The sequence below is a fragment of the Phoxinus phoxinus genome (genome assembly GCF_949152265.1).
Source record: "Phoxinus phoxinus genome assembly, chromosome: 14".
Classification (NCBI taxonomy): domain Eukaryota; kingdom Metazoa; phylum Chordata; class Actinopteri; order Cypriniformes; family Leuciscidae; genus Phoxinus; species Phoxinus phoxinus.
The window spans coordinates 1,735,147-1,742,646 of NC_136889.1; the positions used below are offsets into that span (position 1 = coordinate 1,735,147).

Consider the following 7,500-nt stretch of genomic DNA (forward strand, 5'->3'; position numbering starts at 1 on the left):
GCATTCTCTATTTGCAAGATTGAAAATTGTTCATATTTGAAAACACAAAATGTAGCATGAAAAGTCCAAAATGGTAATTTAATAAAATTAAACTGTAAAAACAACCAGTGTTGTTATTGTTCACGTAAACGTATAAAATAAATATAAATAAAAAAGTTTTCGGTAATCGAAAGACGAATTGAAAAACTTAAACTTAAAAAACCTAAATGTAAATTAGAAACTGAAATAAAATAAGTTTAATTACTTCAAAAACTAAAACAACTAAAAGCTCATTTAAAATATTATTATAAGTTATAATAGTATATAAACTTAAATAATAGAAACTGAAATAAAAAAAGTTGAAGATCTGCTATAATTACTCAAATGTCAACTATTACTATGATGTGTATGTATTAACGTATGTGTGTGTGTGTGTGTGTGTGTGTGTGTGTGTGTGTGTGTGTGTGTGTGTGTGTGTGTGTGTGTGTGTGTGTGTGTGTGTGTGTGTGTGTGTGTGTGTGTGTGTGTGTGTGTGTGTGTGTTTGAGCGAATGCATTTAAAATGTTCAAACGTCAAACTATAGACGCGATAGACGCGAATTTGACGCTCTATTCGCATTTGGTGTGAACGCAGCATAAGAAGTGCAGAAGCTCGGATATAAACACTTGTGTCCACAGTAGCGGTCCAATATAGTAAATCTCCTTCTGAAAGTAACTTTACACTTGAAATAAAGACTGTATGTTGTTGCACCAGTAGGGGGCGCCAACTGAGTGTTACAAAACGCATTTTAAATTGATTGATTCGTTCAAGAGATTTGTTCAAAAACGCAGATTCATCCAGTGATGAAACAAGTGTTTATGAGTGAGTCTTTGAATCATTCACTCACACATTAATTATTTTGTTTTAAAAGACTGTGTAGCGATTAAAATTTTGTCCAAACCAAGTTGTTTTGTTCAGCTGTCCGATGAGAATGAAGGGAGGATTATGATCTTAACAAATACTCAATTTATCCAGAAAAAAACGAATTATTTTTTTTTGCTTTTGAATATCCTCAAAGACTGGAAAATATGCAGATATTACACTTTTCTATTATTTATGTATTTTGTTAGTTCATTAGGTATTTATTTATGAAATTCTTAGATTTTTTCATATTTAGATATAATGCTTTAGCTATTATTTATTCATTTAAATTAATTCATTCTTTTGTTTTTCCGAACATTTTTTTAATTAAATATTTATTAATTTACTTATTTTCTATTTATTTTAACCAATTCTTAAATTGTTTATGTTTTTGAATATCATCAGACCAGTAAACATTTAGATATAATGTTTTAGCTAAAATTTATTTATTTACTTCTTAATTATAACCTATAATACATCTTAATTTGAATAATGATAATGCAAAAAAAAAAATTCATTTTGGATTTGGTGTTGATAAAAAAGGTGGCTTAGTTTAACAAATAATATCTAAATATTTGTATTTAAGTAATTACATAAAATAAATATAAAAATATAATATCTAACAATTTTCCAGGCTTCAATCAATCAACCAATCAACCAATCAACCAATCAATCAATCAATCAACCAATCAACCAATCAACCAATCAATCAATCAATCAACCAATCAACCAATCAACCAATCCATCAATCAATCAATCAACCAATCAACCAATCAACCAATCAACCAATCCATCAATCAATCAATCAATCAACCAACCAATCAATCAATCAATCAATCAATCAATCAATCAATCAATCAATCAATCAACCAATCAACCAATCAATCAATCAACCAATCAACCAATCAACCAATCCATCAATCAATCAATCAACCAATCAACCAACCAATCAACCAATCAATCAATCAATCAATCAATCAACCAATCAACCAATCAACCAATCAACCAATCAACCAATCAACCAATCCATCAATCAATCAATCAACCAATCAACCAATCAACCAATCAACCAATCAACCAATCAACCAATCAATCAAAAATAAAGTGTCCAATCATTGATATTTAAAAGCATAAAATTCCTATAATAATTATACAAAGTATAATTAAAACGATATAAAATAAAATACAAATAAAATAAATACAAATAAATAAATAAAACTATTTTCCAGTCTTTGATGATATTTAAAAACATTTAAAATTTTCATTTTGAATTTAGTGTTGATAAAAAGGTGGCTTAGTTTAACATATCAAAATATTTGTATTTACATAAAATAAAAATATAATATCTAAACATTTTCCAGGCTTTCATTTCAATCAATCAATCAATCAATCAATCAATCAATCAATCAATCAATCAATCAATCAATCAATCAATCAATCAATCAATCAATCGACCAATCAATCAATCAATCAAAAATAAGGTATCCAATCATTGATATTTTAAAGTAAGAATTAAAATATCAATATAAATGTAATATTTTAACATAAAATTATTATAATAATTATACAAAGAATATTTAAAACTATATAAAATAAAATAAAATAAAATAAAATAAATAAAAATAAATAAAACTATTTTCCAGTCTTTGGTGATATTCAAAAACATTTAAAAAAAATCTAAATAATAAATCTTGTGATTTTTTTCTGTTATGGCATTATCTTAAATGTTTAAGAGAAATAAACAGTATAATATATAACCTATTAAAAGATACTGGATGTACAACTCTTGATAATGTTATTTGATGACAAATAATGATAAGGTAAAAAAAAAACTAAAAATCATATTCAGATTTGCTGATGATAAACAAAAGACAAAACATAGGGAATCGATGCATAGCCCACTTCACGCTCTCAAACACAGTTTTTAATAACCATCTTCTGGATGAAGTCCTGCATGCGTGTTTGATGCAGCAAAGCCTTCTCACTGAACTCAGATCAGATTAAACACTACATTATTCCTGTTGGCACTTTCTCTCAGCTTCACACCATGACTTCACATTCACTCGCTCGCACACCAGCTGCGTTCAGCACCACACACACTCCTGACCAGCAACACACACTTCAGAAGAGGAACCCTCATGCACAACACCACACACACTCCTGACCAGCAACACACTTCAGAAGAGAAACACGGCTCATGCACAACACCACACACACTCCTGACCAGCAACACACACTCCTGACCAGCAACACACACTCCTGACCAGCAACACACACTCCTGACCAGCAACACACACTCCTGACCAGCAACACACACTTCAGAAGAGCCTTCAGAAGCAACTATCTATCTATCTATCTATCTATCTATCTATCTATCTATCTATCTATCTATCTATCTATCTATCTATCTATCTATCTATCTATCTATCTATCTATCTACCTATCAGTGATGATTCAGAGTAAGGACAGTGCTATATCAGTGTGTGTGGGAGCTTGACCTTGTGTGTGTGGAAGTATTAAAGGCTGTGTGAGTCTAGACGGAGAAGAGGGCCGAGGGTCCTCTGTGGATCATCATTGTTGATGAGCCGACATGTTTTATCTCCTCTGTGTTCTGCGGGACGGCTTCAGTAATCACTCAAAACGCTAGAAAGAGGCGCTGGTCTCCTCTACGGTGACCCTGTGATCGAGACGCCACATCCCCGTGATGGAGCGCAGGAGCACGGAGGAATAATGAGAGCAGATTCTGCCGAGGACACGACACGGTGGCGGGGAGATCTGGAAAACATTATATACTAATATTTTCCGGTCTTAAATTAAATTCAAAAGCTTACTTTTTTTTTATATAAATGTATATATTTATATAAATATATATATTTAAAACATTATATCTAAATGATATTCAAAAGCTTAAAAAAATGTAATAATAATAAATAAATATTTTTCTGACTTTTATGATATTCAAAACAATAATAATTTAAAAAAATTAAATAAATAATATAATATTGATTAAATTATATATATATATATATATACATATATATATATATATATATATTTAATGAATAAATATTTTTCTGACTTTTCTGATATTAATAACAAATTAAATAATTAAAAAAATATTAATTACTTAATTCAATAAATAAAAGCTAAAACATTATATTGAAATATTCTGGTCTGATGATATTCAAAAGCATTAAAAATTTAAGAATTAAATTAAATGAATAAAACATAAAAATAAGAAAATAATACATATTTTCTGACTTTGATGATATTGAAAAACATTAATTAAATAATTAAGAAGTTAATAAATAAATATTAGCTAAAACATTATATCCAAATATTTACTTGTCTGATGATATTCAAAAGCATAACAAATTTAAGAATTGATTAAAATAAATAGAAAATAAGTAATTTAATAAATATTTAATAAGTAAAAATGTTCGGAAAAACTAAATAATTAATAAAAAAAATAATTCATAAATAATAGCTAAAACACTATATCTAAATATTCAAATATATATATATAAAAAAAGTTTCATAAATAAGTACCTAATGAACTAACAAAATACATAAATAATAGAAAAGTAGAATATCTACATATTTCCAAAAGAAAAAAGAAAAATATATTTTTTAATGAAATAATATCTAAATATTTTCCAGTCTTTGATCAAATTCAAAAACATAAATACATAATAAAAATAAAATTATACAAGTAACAAACTAACAGCGCTCTAAATAAATTAGCTAAAATATAATATATAAATATTTTCCAGTCTTTGCCGATATTCAAAAAAAAAATTTGTATAAATATATGAATAATTTTTTTTTATTAATTCTGGTCTTGGCTGATATTCAAAAACACATAATTCAGAACAGAATGCAGTGTTTGTCCTCCAGACATGATGATTCATCGAATCGTGTGTGTTGGTGAGGAGTGTGTGTTGCACCATTGTCATCTTCTGGATGATAAAACCAGTGAAAGAATCCCACTGGAGGAGGAACCCGAGTCACAGATCACATGACGCCAAACAACAACTAACACACAGAGAGATAACACACAAACACACACATTCAGATCACCGAACGAACGCATGTCGAGCGAGAGCCGATCCTGGGAATCAGTCAGACCACAGCAACACTTTTACTGAGGCTTACATTAGAGACTCCGTTCAAATATCTTCTGCTGTGGATACAAAACCTCCAGCCAAATCTTTCAAAACCATATACATATTATTAATATTCTAAATACTATTTCAATTCAAAACGAAACAGTGTATATCCTTAAAAGCGGAGGTTTGTTCAGACGACAGACTGACTGCAGTGTCACCTCTCACAGGTGTGAATGTGGTGTGATGTGTGTGTGTGTGTGTGTGTGTGTGTGTGTGTGTGTGTGTGTGTGTGTGTGTGTGTGTGTGTGTGTGTAATACTCAACGGTACCGTAGTATAATGTCAGACTAAATTAAACCATATTCCTGGCTTGTCTCATTGTCTCTCCTTATGGAGGACTCTCCTTCCCAAACTCATCTCTCACACACACACACACACACACACACACACACACACACACACACACACAGCAATCACACCAGCTGGGAATGTTCAAAAGTGTGGCTCCCAAAAGCCCAATGCAATTGCCCTGTTATTGTCCATTCATATGCCACTTGAATGTGTGTGTGTGTGTGTGTGTGTGTGTGCGTGTGTGTGTGCGTACGTGTGCGTGCGTACGTGTGTGTGTGTGTGTAGCTCTGTTCTAAAACCTACCTAGACAGCATTTTAAGGCATCAGAGACTGAAGTTTTTAACCTACAAGTTCAAACACAAATGATCCATCGATATACGTTTCAGTTCTGAACTTCAACACACACCAAAATGCCTTAAAAATACTTCAATCTCACACACTCACTGGCCACTTTATTAGGTACACCTCTTCAACTGCTTGCAACGCAACAAATCGGCCAATCACACGGCAGCAAGTCAAAGCTTCTCGCCGTGCAGAGACAGTCATCATCGAGACGAACTGCTGAGTTCAGACTGAGCATCAGAACGAGGAGGACAGTGTGTGTGTGTGTGTGTGTGTGTGTGTGTGTGTGTGCAGAGACAGTCCTCATCGAGACGATCTGCTGGAGTTCAGACTGAGCATCAGAACGAGGAGGACAGTGTGTGTGTGTGTGTGTGTGTGTGTGTGTGTGTGTGTGTGTGTGTGTGTGTGTGTGTGTGTGTGCAGAGACAGTCCTCATCGAGACGATCTGCTGGAGTTCAGACTGAGCATCAGAACGAGGAGGACAGTGTGTGTGTGTGTGTGTGTGTGTGTGTGTGTGTGTGTGTGTGTGTGTGTGTGTGTGTGTGTGTGTGTGTGTGTGTGTGTGTGTGTGTGTGTGTGTGTGTGTGTGCAGAGACGGTCATCGAGACGATCTGCTGGAGTTCAGACTGAGCATCAGAACGAGGAGGACAGTGTGTGTGTGTGTGTGTGTGTGTGTGTGTGTGTGTGTGTGTGTGTGTGTGTGTGTGTGTGTGTGTGTGTGTGTGTGTGTGTGTGTGTGTGTGTGTGTGTGTGTGTGTGTGTGTGTGTGTGTGTGTGCAGAGACGGTCATCGAGACGATCTGCTGGAGTTCAGACTGAGCATCAGAACGAGGAGGACAGTGTGTGTGTGTGTGTGTGTGTGTGTGTGTGTGTGTGTGTGTGTGTGTGTGTGTGTGTGTGTGTGTGTGTGTGTGTGTGTGTGTGTGTGTGTGCAGAGACGGTCATCGAGACGATCTGCTGGAGTTCAGACTGAGCATCAGAACGAGGAGGAAAGGGTTAAAGTGACTTTAAACGTGACGGGGTTGTTGGTGCCAGACGGCTGATCTACTGGGATTTCACACACAACCATCTCTAGGGTTTACAGAGAATGGATGGATAAAGAGGAAGTATCCAGTGGCAGAGGTCAGAGGTCAGGGGAGAATGGCTCAGCTGAGAGAAAGACAACGGTCACTCTAATGATCACCGCAGTCGAGGCTTGCAGAAGAGCGTCTCTGAACACGTCCAAACTTCAAGCAGACGAGCTGAAGCAGCAGAAGAACACACACAGATGATACTCCACACACACACACACACAGACACAGACACTAACCTGACCCCTAAACCTACACACACACACACACACACACACGACACCTAAAACTACCCATCACACACACACACACACGCGCACACTAACCCGACCCCTAAACCTACACACACACACACACAGACACTAACCTGACCCCTAAACCTACACACACACACACACACACACACACACACGACACCTAAACCTGCCCATCACACACACACACACACACACACACTAACCCGACCCCTAAACCTACACATCAGACACACACACACACATACACACGACACCTAAACCTGCCCATCACACACAAACACACACACACCCGACCCCTAAATCTACCCATCACACACACACATACACACACACACACACACACACACCCGACACCTAAACCTACCCATCACACACACACACACACAAACACACACACACACACACACACACACACCCAACCCCTAAACCTACCCATCACACACACACACACACACGACACCTAAACCTACCCATCACACACACACACACACGACA

The 7,500-nt window shown here is 35.0% G+C and overlaps 1 protein-coding gene across 1 annotated transcript in view; it reads right to left on the reverse strand.

Moving 5' to 3' along the window:
• The window catches only part of dntt (deoxynucleotidyltransferase, terminal), a gene marked incomplete at its 5' end in the record, with an annotated part of 138,477 nt that overhangs the window by 29,896 nt on the left and 101,081 nt on the right, over positions 1-7,500 (reverse strand). The gene's annotated exons all lie outside the window — the stretch shown is intronic.